The sequence below is a fragment of the Nicotiana tabacum genome, chromosome 1, assembly GCF_000715075.1.
Source record: "Nicotiana tabacum cultivar K326 chromosome 1, ASM71507v2, whole genome shotgun sequence".
Classification (NCBI taxonomy): Eukaryota; Viridiplantae; Streptophyta; class Magnoliopsida; order Solanales; family Solanaceae; genus Nicotiana; species Nicotiana tabacum.
Genome location: NC_134080.1, coordinates 84,295,997 through 84,311,466, shown reverse-complemented (window position 1 = coordinate 84,311,466; position 15,470 = coordinate 84,295,997).

The window sequence follows — 15,470 nt, the reverse complement described above, 5'->3', positions numbered from 1 at the left end:
CTGTGAGATATTCAATTTTCAACCCTTCATCAAGGTGATGGCGCAAGAAAATCAAGGCCTTAGCACAGTCTTGTGTAGATGCTTTATCTTTATTTTTAATGGCGTCTCCAAGACCCATTGCATCTAAATGGATTTCAGCATCCAATACCCATGTCATATAGTTCTTGCCCGAAATTTCAAGGGCAACGAACTTTCTTTTCATAATATCAGACATTTAAAAAAATACAAATTTGAGAAAAATTTTACCTTAATTTTCTCAAAGATCTTCTTGAAATTGTAGAGTCTCGTGCTGATAACGTGTTATAAAATATAACTCAAAATAACAATATAGAACAAGCAAAACAAACTAAGAGATATAGATAGAAAGAGAGGAAGAGAGATTCTTATTTCTTCTTCAATTGTGTGTATTTTCCTATCTATTACAAGGCCTTTATATAGGCATAAAAAGTGAAGAAAATATGTCATGGAATATGTCATTGAACATACAAAATATGTCATTGAATATGTCATTAAGCATTTGAGATGAAGATCATGGAAGAAAAGTAGACATCCACCATAATGTGATATTTATCATAACACTTAGTTTGTTTTATTCCCATCTTTATAATCATCTCTTTTAACGCATAAAGCCGCCTTTTCTAGGAGATATTGATAGTTCATAGCCTTATTTTTGGCTGAAAATGAACTTGTTTCTCTTTCTAAGTTGAAACATTGAACTGTTACACTTTCATATGATAAACTCATATACTCTATCCGTCTCAAATTATCTGTCATATTTCTCTTTTACACGTTTTTAAGAAAATATCAAATAAGAATTTTTTTTAACTATTTCACCCTTATTTATGTTTTAAGATATAATCTCTCTTCACTTAATACTTACTCATAAATGAGGTGTTTGTAGTTTTCAAGAATAATTATTATTAAGGGTAAAAAAAAATAATCAATTTTGTCTTGAACTTCTAAAATGACAAAATAATTTAAGACAACTATTTTTAATAATCATGACTGATAATATGAGACAAAGATAGTACCATAAATGAAAAAAGGTTTCTAAAATTGGATAAATGAAAAAAGGTTTCTAAAATTGGATATTAGTAGATAATATCTTCTTCTGTAGCTTTACAATATCAAATTCAACTGCTTGAATATTCATGAACTTAGCAAAGAAAGGTAATCGATTGGGAGTTAGTCTCATTAATTTTCAGATCCTTTTTAACCTTCTTTTTGGGGAAAAAGCAAGAAAATGAAAGGTGTTTTTGGTATAACGGAAAATATTTTCCAAGAAATTATTTTCTTAAAAAACAAGTAGTAATCTTATTTATTTTTTAGTGTTTGGTACACAAATTAAGAAAAATGGCTTCTCAAGAGTATTCATAAATAATTTAGGTATAATAAACATGAAGCCATAAACTTTCAAACGACCAACCTTCCGAACCCATAAATTTTATAAACTTTCGAATCTCTAAACTTTCGAAACCGCGGAATTTCAAACCCGTAAACTTTACAATTCCTAAACCCATAAACTTCCAAACACATAAACCTCCGAACTCATAGCTTTGGAACGTGTAAAATTTTGAACCTTTAAACTGATAAATAAAAAAACTAAAACTGAAAAATATATTTAAAAAATAATTTTTTCAAGGGGAGGGGGGTGGGTGGTGCAGAAAAACGAAAAAACAGAAATCTGAAATTACAAAAAAAAATAAGGTAAAAAAAATAATTTTTTTTTCGGGAGGGGGTGGGGTGGAGTGGAGGGTTAGTAGGGTGGGTGGTAACGGAAAAATTAAAATTTAAAATAAAAAAGCCTTTTTTGGAGAGTGGGGGTGAGGTGGGGAAGGTTGAGAAGGAGTTTTGGAAAATATTTTCCCTTCTCTTGATAAGGAAAATGAATTCATAAAAAAAAAAAATTCCAAAACATTTAAGTCAACCAAACATTAAAAAATTGAAAAATATTTTCCTTCATGCCAAACATACCCGAAGTATCATATTATTTATTAGATACTTTCTTCATCCTAAAAAGATATGTCGAACTTCCTTGCTATAAGAATCGACGCATCTAATTTTTAATGTAAATATAAACATCAGTTTCTTCATAACTTTTTTGAAATAAAATATAAATATTTTGAAAGTATATAAAAGCACTATATATTACAATGATTTATATTCTAAAGCATTTAAATGTTCGTAATCAAATAAAAAATGGTCTAACTTCTCAAATAGTACTTGGAAAATATAAATTGTGGCAGATGCATTAAGAAATTTGGATCATAACAGGAATAGAAAAAATATTGAGACGGTATACGGTGGAAATCGGGGCTATTCGATTTCATCCCTAGATGGAAAAAGTCATATCACGTCGGAAAATCAGGACGTCGAGCTCGGGATCGAAGTTCCTTTCCAAGGTCGAGGTCGATAACACTTACCGAGGTCAGAAGAAGGCGTGCTTCGAGATGATGCTGGTATGATTCTGTAACGGAAAGGGCGAGATATTCGCAACGGACCGGAGATCACGGCGTGAATTCCAGAATGGATTGGTCTTCGGCGGTTAAACAGTTGTCAAATAGGATTTCCTACTATAATTAAAAGTGTACCTTATTTAGGACCCCCTACTATATAAAGGAGGATCCCACTCATTTGTAAGATTCATTGTTCACTGATAAGAAAATATACGCACATTATTCTCTTGTTATTACACTTACTATTCATTAGAGTTGTTTTATCATTTGTTATTCCTGTCATCATACCTCGAGATTATCGCAGATCGAGGTCGAGATTTAGCTTACATACTGATTTGATCTATTTTATTCTTTAATTTATCTATTTAATTCTTTGTTTATCAATTGGCATTGAATTAAATCTCATATCATTAAAACCACAGTACAAGTTTAATTGTTACTCCAATTTTAGGGTAAACAGCTTGACGCCCACCGTGGGGCTAAGGGTAATAGTGATTATTTCAGTGTTGATTCTGATAACACACGTTATTTTTACACTTGTTCTTGTTAAGTATTTTTGCTTTCAGGTCAAAGCATGCCAAAGTAAAAAGCGCACCCGTACATGGTGATGATGGTCTTGGGTATCACAGAAAAAACGACAATGTAATTGCTCCAGGAGCCGGGGTGTCGCCGTCTAATCTCGAGGGAGCACCGGTCACCGATCCAGTCGATATTAGTTCGCACGTTGCTCTAAATACGGACCTAGGTGCGGACCCCGAAGGGAGTGTACGCATTGAAGGCTGATCTGGTGGCCAAGGTACACAAGGCAGAGAAGACGGGGGTGTTAGCCTCCAGAAAATATTCGAGATGCTATAGGCTCAGCAAGCCATTATTGCTCAATTGCAAAATCAACATAGGACTCCAAGTATGGTCGAGTCAGAAATCACTCGCCGTACCAAGAAAGATCTAGAAAGGTCGAATGGTAAATGAATCAAGGAATGATACTGCAATAATAAAATTGCTTGAGGAGCTCACTAAAAGAATTGAGTCGGGAGAAAAGAAAATTGAAGGTACCGATAAAAAAGTGGAAACATACAACTTCCGAATTGATCAGATACCGGAAGTACCCCGATCCTAAAGGGTTTGGATTTGAAAAAGTTCGTGTAAAAGCCTTTTCCTCAGAATGCGGCTCTGAAGCTCATTCCTAAGAAGTTTCGTATGCCGGATATACCTAAATACAATGGGACAACCGATCCTAATGAACACATCACTTCATACACGTGCGGAATAAAGGGAAATGACTTAGAATATGATGAAATCGAGTTTGTTTTGTTGAAAAAATTTGGGAAAACTTTGTCAAAGGGAGAAATGATTTGGTATCAAAACTTGCCACCAAAATCCATCGACTCATTTGCCATATTAGCAGATTCTTTCGTGAAGGCACACGCTGAGGCCGCAAAGATCGCTACAAGAAAATCGAACGTTTTCAAGATAAGACAAAGGGATAACGAAATGCTGAAGGAGTTCGTATCCCGATTTCAAATGGAACACATGGACTTGCCACCGGTCACAAATGATTGGACCATTCAAGATTTCATCCAAGGGTTGAATAAGCGGAGTTCGATAGCAGCACGATAGTTGAAACAAAATTTGGTCGAGTATCCAGCTGTTACTTGGGCAGATGTGCACAATCGATATTAATCGAAGATCAAGGTCGAGGACAACAAATTAGGAGCCCCTTCCGGTTCAGTACACCCAAACAGGTTGGCAGTTAAAACACGGAGAGATATCGACAGGGAGCCAAGGTCGAACAGAGAACGATATCAACCATATACCGCGGATCTAAGAAACAATGGTTCAGGATGCAATCCCTCTCGAAATCATCGAAGAAGCGATCAAGGGCAGAATTCTCGAGGACTTATGAGCAAAAGTGGTTTTGATAAGTATGCCAACCCTGTGGAGGCACCTCGGTTATCGGAGTATAACTTTAGTATCGACGCATCGGGCATTGTATCGGCAATCGTAAGGATCAAAGATACTAGGAGGCCCAGACCCATACAGACTGATCCTTCCCAAAGAAACCCAAATATGATGTGCAGGTATCATGGGACGCATGGTCACAAAACTGAGGATTGCAGGCAACTAAGGGAAGAGTGGCCCGTCTATTCAATGAGGGTCACCTTGGAGAGTTCCTCAGCGATCGAGCTAAGAATTCATAGAAAGGGACGTCTGTCGCACCCCTTTTTTCCTCTCCTTTTGAATTAGTCTGGGTTTTTGACATTATTGGGACAACTCGTTTCTTTTTGGGAAAAGGGTTATAAGGAATTGAAGAGTCACCACCTAACGAATTAAGGTGCGTTAGGGCACCTATTACGGGTCATTTACAACACTAATTATACAACTGGAGATTGGGTAAGGGCTTAAAGTTACTTCAAGGGGAAGGTATTAGGCACCTCTCAAAGTCCACAAAAGTGGATCCCGGCCAAACTTACTTTGTGAATTAATTCGATACAAATAAACAGTCTAAGCACACATATGTAAAGGAATATTGGTTTTACTAGTTAAGCAGTTTAAGCACACATATATAAAAGGAACATTGATTTTAATAGTTAAGCAATCTAAGCACACATATGTAAAAGGATAAGGGGGATCCTAAGTTGTTTATCCTATAGGATCACATCTATGCAATGCCCAGTAATCACTCCTCAATGAGGGGCTATACGTTGCATTACTGCACAAGTCATCATATCCTTTTCTACCCATTATCCCACCCCTTAGTGGTTATTAAACGAGTTTTACTTAACGAACTCTAAGAGTGTTGTTACCCGTCCTTTCCTTGTGGTCCCGGAGGAGTTTGGGACCTCTAAATTTGGGCAGTTCTAGACAATTCTAAGGTATTTAAAAGGGAAAAAATCTAGGAGACAATCAAATAACATGTAGGAACAGCAAATAGGCACAAGAAGCAATTAAAAGGCTCATGTTTACCTCCACACAGATACAACAAATAAACAACATGTCTCAAACACAAATACAAGTAATTTTTTAGAAAGAATCCTAGGACAGGATGTCCAGGTGAACATTAATACACAGAATATGCAAAACATTCAATGGCAGGGTCCTAATCGATTTGCTTACTGATTTTAAGTCCTGTAAAACTTAAGCAGTTTAACACAATCATAACGCAGTTTCCAGTTTCATATAGAGATTGGTTAAATAAGGCTTGCCTAGGCGTGAGATTGTATGCAATCACAATTATAGGAGATGATTAATAGTTTTAGAAATTGTTCAACCTAAAAACATGATGTTCTAGGTGAAACAAATTATAACAGGTGATTTATACTGATTCGTGCTTAAAGACATGATATCTATACGGGAAGTTGCTTTTATACCTTTTCATGGACATTGACTTATTTTAATCGAAATAAGCAGGTTCAAACAAATGCAAACAAAGTTCCTAAAAAATATGGTATCTAATGCATACAGGGATGATAGTTTATTAAGGCGAGATTATTAACCTACTAGCAGGATTTCTAAGTGGAATTATTTACGCAAAATTGAATCATGGGATAGTGATGTAAAACATGTTGAAGTAATAAGCGTGAAGCCCTAAAACGAGATATCTAATGCAGGTTTGACATGGTTTGAATGTAAATGAGCATATCAATCCTAAGACATGGCTTCTAATGCAGATTCATAGAATATAAAACCTATAGCATGCTTTCTACCCAGGATTACCAACAATATCATGTAACTACCCTCCCTTTTTACTAGCCACCCCAATATCTATTTATAATTAATTATTACAGACCAATAATTGAATAAATTACATAAATAAAATAGAATTTAAACTATAGGGTGCCTGAAGTAGGCCCGAAGCAAATCCTGGTAATGCTAGGCCTTCAGTAGTCCCAAATGCCAAGGATTTCACAACCAATTTCATGTCCAGGTTTGTCAGAGTTCCCTAAGGACCTTAAGGATCCCAGAAAGTGCTCACACCTAGACGTTTCACAATAAGGATTGAGTAAGTGCAGTATGGAATAGCCAGCCCCAGTGTGCCAGAGTTCAAAGAGATCTCAAGAGGATTCCAAGGCAGTATACACACTGGAGGGGCAAAACCTAGGGACTTAAGAGTAGAGTGAGAGTGCTTGAAATAGTTTTGAAAAGTTTTGACAAGAAAATAGTACCAAAATGACTCTATAAGTGAAGAGGTTTTTCTGAAAAATAAGAACTGATTTAGTAGTAAAATAGTTTGATAACCAGATAAACACTTTTTAAAAATCAGCAAGCAACTTGATTGGTTATAGAACAAACAGGTTTAGCACCATTCAACACAAATTTCACACAGGGATAGTGGCCGATTGAGACACACATAGATAACATATTAGTGTATGATAGCAACACATAAATAGCAGGATGCACAGAAGTTTTCAATAGTTTTATAGGATTAAGAAGTTAGTCATAAGAATGGGTGGAAGAGACATAGAGCAAAGATCACAAACAGCCATGTAGAAAAAAACATATTAACACTGGACAAGTTGACATACAGTCAAAGTTACTTTGAGATACTAGACAACTTAGCAAAGCATATTAAGCAAGAACCTAAGAGAACAGCTTAGGCAAACATCATGAGTATTCCTAGTTCAAACATGCTGGCATAATTAACAAGCAGATTGAAACATGTTGGATAAATCAGAAGGCAAAATTAGACATACTAATCACAGGTTTTATCAGAAACCAAATTCAGACATGCTAGGTGAAACAGTAATCAAGTAGTGTAATTTAGACATGCTAGTTACATATTAAACAACATGATGGTAAATAAGAATCTGGATTGGGAGTCATAACTAATGAATTAGAACAACAATGAAACACATAGAGTTTTGGACTTTGAAACTGAATTAGGACATACCAGTTAAGGAGAGAAAAACACAGAGTATAGAGTAGATATGGTGCAATAGCTAGCCTTGTCTTACAGCTGGCTAGGTCAGTGAAAATTGCAAGTAATAAAGAAGAAAAGAGAAAGAGCTTTTAAGTGTAAGAGAGTTTTTTGAACTAGTGTTCATGTTTAGAAATGAGAATAGATGAGAGTATATATAGTAGGCAAGAGTTCAACAGAATAAGGTAAAGAATTAATTATGTAGCAATTAGGGAAATTTACAGAATCATTCATACGTAAAATCAGTAAAGCCTCCCCTAATCAAAGGGTAATCAATCAACGATAAAGAGCAGGACAGATATTTAAGGAAACAAATCAAGTAAGACTTAGGTACGAAGTAGGAAATTATGGGTAAATAAATAGGAGTTCAATTAAGGAAACAATTAGTAAGAATCAGCAAGTATCACAGTTAATTCAAATAAGGAAAGAAACTAAATAAGGTTACAAATAAAGGAATAATCAAGGATTAGCATATAAGTTTTACTAAAACAAATTAGTGAATCAAGAATTCAAAACAACACTGATTTAAGGAGAAAACAATATAGGTTTTCCATGAATAAATAAACAGAATGAATATAAACACATAGAATCAGTCGAGAAATCGAACCAGGAACCTTAATAGAGGCACATTAGGGTAAAATCACAAGACATTCAAATTAAATGAAGGAGAAACCATGCGAATCAAAGCACATAACAAAATCATGCAGCAAGTAACACAAACAAGCTTAGAATCCAAACAAAAATGTCAAAGAATTGGGGTTTTAGCATAAACTAGTTAGGATTGAGGCATACTCAACATAATTGGTCAAAAACACATAAGAATAGAAGATGAAACATTTAAAACCAGAAAACGTTTTGAGGAAATAGATTTTCAAGAAACCCTAGTTTAGGAAAGTGAAAAGCCACTCGAAAATCAGAAGATTTTCACAAAAATCATGTGAAATAAGTTCAACCCATCTTAAATCTTGTACAGATCTGAGAAGTTCAAAGGACGAAATTAGGATTTAAAAAAAAATAACACAGAGATGAAGACATAGGCTTAGAAATCCATAGGTTTAAGGCGAAATAGGAAGATCTTACTCGAAATCGAACCAGAATGGCCTGAAACAGGCAAGAAAGGGCCAAAGGTGTAAGCGAACTCACCCTGGTCCCTCGAGGACCTTAGAGACAGCGGTACCCAACATAAGAGAGGCCATTAAAGGCCTGGGGTGGTGAGAAACCACCATGGACGGCAGTGGATGAGTGACGGCGAGAGAGAGTTAAGGTTAGGATTAGAGAGAATCCGAGGGAGAAGGGGAAGGGGTGACGGCGAGGTGAGAAGAGAGAATGAGAGGTTTGGGGGGGTCTTTTTTTTGTCAAAAGGATGTACTTATATTATAGATAAGCTAAACAGATACATGAGAACTGAGTAGATGCATAAGAGGTATCATAGGTGCTAAGCTAGGGTTTACAACAAAGCTTCTTGTATGGGAAGCATTAGTAGACTGAAAATGAAAAGTAGATACTACACCAGTAGAACTAGAGTTAACAACTATTACACAAACTTTTTATAGCAGAGTGCGGTTATGTTGAAGTACTAGAATTTGTTCGAGCAAGCCTCCTTTGTAATATACCGCTACAATCTTTGTGATATGGAGACTCTGCAAAAGATGGTGGTGTCGCAAAAAGTATGCACTTCTCCTGTGCATGGATGGATCCATATTTAGCTAAAGTATTTGCAACACAGTTCTGCTCTCTATAGATGGGTATTATAGGAGGGCTATCCAGCTGTAGGATGATTAACCTGCAATCATTAACAATGTTAGTATATTGCATGGTAGTTGAGTTAAACATACCTAATAGTGCATGTGCATCTGTTTCGACGATGAGATGTTTGAGGTGCTGTTGCACAACCAGTTTTAATCCCATGAGAAGTGTAAGGAGTTCTGTATGAACCCTTGTACCTGGGTTTGATTTGCATAAAAAGCCCAAAATCCAATGGCCTTGAGGTTTAATTATGGTAGGAATAATCTGGGTCGTTGATCAAAATGATCAATGGCCAGGATTCCACAAGACTTGGGTCGGGTAGGTAAGGGGTTTGTGCTTGGGTTTACTGGGCTGATTTATAAATTGGGCTAGTTAAATAAATTGAAATTGAGATTAAATAAGGCCACTTGTTAAATACCCCAAATAAATTAATTAAAATAATTTGTAAAATAATTACTAATTATAAAAATGAATTTCATGCATAGAAATATTTTTAAAAAAAGGTTATTTAGTATTTAAAAATACAAAAGAATAATTTCTGGAAAAATAATGCATTAATTGTATGCTTGGGCTATAAATGCAAAGTCATTGCAATTATAGCTAAAAGATGCCAATTTGGCTATTTATGGGATAATTTGGACTTAATAGGACCATAAATAGTAAATTAAATCGAGAAATGTTTTTGAACTCATTTGTGATGCAATTTTGTAATTATTTATTAGAAATAAAATTCTGGGTGAATTAATAAAAGGTGTAAAAATTATGGAAAAAATACCAATTGATGATAATGCATGATTTTGAAGACATATATACATTTTAAAATTATTTTGGAAAAAATTGGGTATCAACAGCTGCCCTCTTTACCCGGAAAGGAAAGAGTTGTCGGGTAAAGATATGATGACCAATTTTGACCGAACGAGATGGTTTGAGAGATTTTAGGCCGTACCCTGGTTTCCATGCTGCCTACATATCCCTGGTTTTACAGTAATCAGGTCGTATGTAATTCTGGATTTATCGGCGAAATATACCGATGAAGTCATCACAAGAACAGACACAAATTCGGGATAGGTGAAACAATGGTTTATGGGAGCGGTCAAGTTTGAAATAGTCGAAGAAACTGGAGCGAGATTGCTCCTGCTAGGATAGCAGTTGCTTTCCAGGTCACATGCAAATAAAGATATTACAAGCATATGTTGTGTGAAAATTTAAACAAGATGCAGGTTCCCTTCGGACTATGAAAGTTGTCTTCGGACGGTTGAGGATGATGTCCTTAGACCATGATGTCCTGGCATGAGTTATTCAGTGAGAGATTCGCAAGCCATGAAATGATGTTCTCGGGCCATGCAGATGGTGCCTCCGAACCATGACGCCTTTGAATAATGATATGCAAATTGAGGGAGATCCTCAGGCCATAACATGATGTCTTCCGGCTATGAGGATGATACCTTTAGACTATGATGCCTTTGGACAGGTTGGCGATATTTCAGCCCATGAGATACAATAATATGATGTCAACAAGACAAGGCTTAGTCTTTTGAAGTACAGGGCAGAGCTTAGCCGGAAAAAAGAGCAAAGTAGATAATGTTGGAGAGACAATGCTTAGCCTCGGTGAAAAGAATGTAAATCGGAGGCAAAGCTTAGCCTCATGCAGGTAGGGGGACAGAGCTTAGCCTCATGCAGGTAGGGGGACAGAGATCAGTCTCATGCAAGATCGGGATAGGGCTTAGTCCCATGCAAATAAAGGCAGAGATTAGCCTTATACAAATGTGGAGGTAGAGCTTAACCTCACGCGAGATGAAGGCAGAGATTAGCCTTATGCAAGGGAAGGTAGAGATTAGCCTTATGCAAATGTGGAGGTAGAGCTTAACCTCATGCAGGATGCAGGACATGCTTATTCCCATGCAATGAAGGCAGAGATTAGCCTTATATAAATGTGGATGTAGAGCTTAACCTCATGCAGGATGCGGGACATGGCTTAGTCCCATGCAAATGAAGGAAGAGATTAGCCTTATGCAGATATGGAGGCATGGATTAGCCTCATGCAAGGAAAGGCAGCATTTATCCTTATGAAAAAATAGAATAAATAGCAGATAGTAGCAGAAGTTCTTAGCTGGTAGCAGATTTCAGTAGCACAATTGTTATGAAGAATGTGACTTCAAGGCATGTATATTCTCGTTCCTACATCCAAAGAAAAATCGTGAGTTCTGTAGATGGGGGAGGTTGATTCTTGTCCCCGCTGGCTTTGCTTGTCTTGAATTGCTTGGCCTGAAGATCCTGTTCAAATCATCCGGGGGTAGCGTTTGCTAAACAGAGTTATTTTACAAGCAAGCATGCATAGTTTTTCAAAGACATAGTAAAAGGTATTTTAAGAAATTTAGATGAACCAACGGCCGTGACAAGATCCAAGACATTGCAACCTCCCATGCCATGGAATTTTGAGGGTTGATGAGTGGTGATTTTACCACCCATTCTAGTCTCTTTTCTTTAGCTTTTATGTCCTTTAACTATAATATGGGGGTTTTTGTATGTATTGTTAGATTTTCAGGTAAATGATGCCATAAAGTGATCTGAATTCAATTGGAGTGGAATTGAGCAAAAAAAGGGTGAAAACCATGCAAAACCCCTTGTGATTCCGCATCTGCGGAAGGTTGGTTGCAGAAGCGACCCCGCTTATGCATGAAAAGGAATGCTTCTGCGAAAGTGTCTGACCTTGCAAGAAACCGCATCTGTGGTTAGAATACTGCATATGCGGTTGCGCTTCTATGATTCGAAGACCGCATCTGCGGTTGCAAAAGTTATTTGACTCTTTGCTTCTGCAGTTGGATGTACGCTTATGCGGCGACGCACCTGCGAGGATTCTTCCGTAGGTGCAGTCAACGAGCATCAGACCTGGGCAATTCAGGCATTTCACATGTTCTCAACCCCAAACCATTTTTATACATGACCTAGTAGATATTTTGAGGACCTTTTGGCATATTTTCAGTTCTTAGAACTAGAGAGAACAAGTTTTGAATTTAGGGTTTGCACACACACTTGGGTTTTGAAGATTTCAAGCTTGTGGTTAAGGATTTCTTACCCATTTATGTTTATTTCTTCATTTTCTTGCTTTGTATTGAAAATTTAAGTGTGTAGTATTTATTTCCAATACTTGAATCTTGTTTGTGGAAATATTCATGTTTAAAGTGTGGATTAAATACCTTGTTGTGCTTATGTATTGAATGATTTTCATTTATTTATGAAGTGAGTTGTTGTTTCTTTAATTATTCTTGTTCTTTAATGTTTCCTAAGAGATTAGCTAACCCTAAGGCTTGCCCATTAACTCTGAATTAATTTTGGAAAAGATAATTTGGGGTTGGGAAAGATTAATTAACAAGAACTTGAGGCTTTAACCCTCATTTTATAGATTCTACCTAGGGATAGGATTGAACTACTTGTAGCCATATCTGGGTGTGCTTATCGTCTTAATTGGGTTAAGAATAATTCAATTAGGAAGTCTTGTTAGTCTTCGAAAGAAGATAATTAAGAATTGTTATCCGTGGCTAATTGACATAAACTCGCTCATATTTGTAAAATCGTGAAATACATTGGATCGTTACTTGAGTGTAATTCCCGATGCATATATACTTGTAGCCATTAATCATTTTACTTGCTTTCTAGGTTAGTTTACATTTCCGCATTTAGGTATAAATATCTTTTCAACTCAATTCTAAGTGTTTGGCATTGCATAACAAGTGATAATTCTCTTACATTCCTAATCGCCTACATATTGTTCTTTGTGGGATTCGACCCCGACTCAAAGTTGGGTATATTATATTGCATGCGACCGTGTATATTTAATTTTTAGTAGTGGATTTGGACGCTATTAAAATTGGCGCCGTTGCCGGGGAACAATTTGGCGTAAATTAGGTTGTTTGAGAAATAACCTAAGTGCTATGGTCCAAACTTGTGAATATTTGTGTAATTATTTTTCTTACCTTAGTCTATTTTTCTTTTTTGTTTCTTGTTTATTTTCTTGATTTTGAAAAATGACATCATTTAATGAAAATTGGTCGGATGGTAGTTGTTCATACTTTGATGACCCTTGTCCTTATTGTGGAGGACCACACTCATAGCAAAATTGTTTAAACTCTCCTGGAGGTGGATCATGCGCGCAATCTCAAACCCATGAGTGGAGTATTCGTGATAAGTGTGGTTGTTAAAATGGTCATTGGGATGATTGTGCTTATTTGTCCTTCCCTTCCCCAAGCCCCCGCTATGATGATTCTACTTTTTGTGATGAAAATTATAGGGCTATGGAAGTAGAAGAAGTTGATCATGGTCAAAATGGAGAGTTCAAGCTCATGTTGGAATGCCTAATTGAAGGAGGAAACAAAGAACAAAGTGCCTTGGAGGAGCTTTTGGAAAATAGTCTCCAAAATGACATGGCACTTGAAAGGTTGTACTTGCAAATGGAGGAAATGCTTGAAGCTTTAGAGGTCCAAAAATCCTCAGAAATTTATGATAGCCAAGAATTTTTCTTAGATGTGGAAACCGAAAATCCTTCCTTGGCACTTGATCAAAACCAAGAAGAACTCTCAAATACTCAAGATGAGAATATGATGCTCATGTTGGAGACTATTCTTGAAAATGAGGAGAAGCACAACTTTGCATTCTAGGATTTGAAACAAAGCTTGGCTCACAACTATGAGCATATTTGCACTTTGGATGATAAAATGAAAATATTGGTTGAGGCTCACTATGCCCACCAACTTGAGAGTGTGGAAGGAAGTCAAGAAGAGTCTGATTTCGAGAAAGAAAGTGAGCTCTACATTGAGGAATCAAGAATTAAGCATCCACCAACCGACTCCATGAGTGTTAGTGATGCCAAGAAAAATATGGAATTAGAGTCAACCGGTGTAAATGAAAATTTGGTTGAGATTGACTCTAGTCCAGGGGAAAAAGAGGATGTCAAAATCCGGGAAGAATTGCAAGTTGGAGGTTTGAAGTCACATTCCAAGCATTTTTCAATATTGGAATTGTGTGCTGATATGGAAGTTGAACTACACGAATCAATGGAGATTTGCGAGGAGGAAAAACTCATACCATACATTTTACAATTTAGGGGAACTACAAGGGAAAATGACATTCCTCACATGAAAGCCAAGAAGTGCAAAATGAAGAAATTAAGTCTTGTCTTGATCATCAACTTACCACCCCCACCGCTCATGGTCACAAGATTAATTCCAAGTGGTAAAGTTGTTTTGCGTCATGCCACGACGTTAAATGCGGTGCTTGGTGGGAGGCAACCCATCGTTTTTCAAAATTTTTAGTTATTTTTAAAATTTTCTTTTTTTTAGAATAGCTTAGTGTATTATTTTTATCTAATCTGCCAAGTTTCAGATTTTTTGGAGTTGAATTAAAGAGTTTGGGACGTTGGAATGGCGCAAAATAGTTCCTGAAATTCTAGGCACCAGTTATCTGGTGTAACTGCATCTGCGAAATTTTGCTCGCAGATGCGGTCAAGCAAAAGCGAGTTTTCTATCGCAGAAGCGGCCCCTACCGCAGATGCGTCTCTTTGGCTGCACAAGCGATGCCGCAGAAACGGTAAATTACCACAGATGCGGAAGTCAGGCAGGGTCTAAAAAAAATAGATCTCTCATTTTCTCATGTATTTTCTGCTTTTGTCTCCCAGCCGTAATTCCCCCAGCTCTAACAGACTCAAAAACATCCACTACTCCTGATCTCTACTGCTTTTACACAAGACACCACAGGTATCTCCTGTCTTCTATTTCTCTTTTCTTCTTTTTCTTCTCCATCCTCAAGTTCCCATGGCTATTTCCCTTACTTCCCCATTCCCCTCTGATTTGTGTGAGAATAGGGTGAGAAAATTGGTTGAGAGTGCATGTGTGTGTGCTTCTTATTATGAAACATATTTGTGGGAAATCTGAGTACCCAAATTATGTAAAGAAAGGCAATTTTAAAATGCTTGCATGGTGTTCGACAAAGTGTTTAAAAGAATATTTCTTGCTAAGTACCACAAAATTGGTCTCAATTGAATCAGAGTTTCATGTAGTGCACTAATTTATAAGTCTTGAGTATAAATTAGGTGCCAAAATCAGGTTTAATAATTGAAAAATGTTAAAAAAAATCTGGGTGTCTGAACCCTTGCACGAGCACCGCAGATGCGGTCTCGCACCTGCGATGATTTTTCCGCAGGTGTGATTTTGGCCAATCTGAGCAGAACCGCAGATGCGATGAAAAATTCACAGAAGCTAAACCGCTCATGCGGTTACTGTTCCGTAGATGCAAAAACTAGGCAGCCTGCCGATTTCCAGTAGCTTTGCAATAGGCCTTTCCTGGGACCGTTCAAGTTG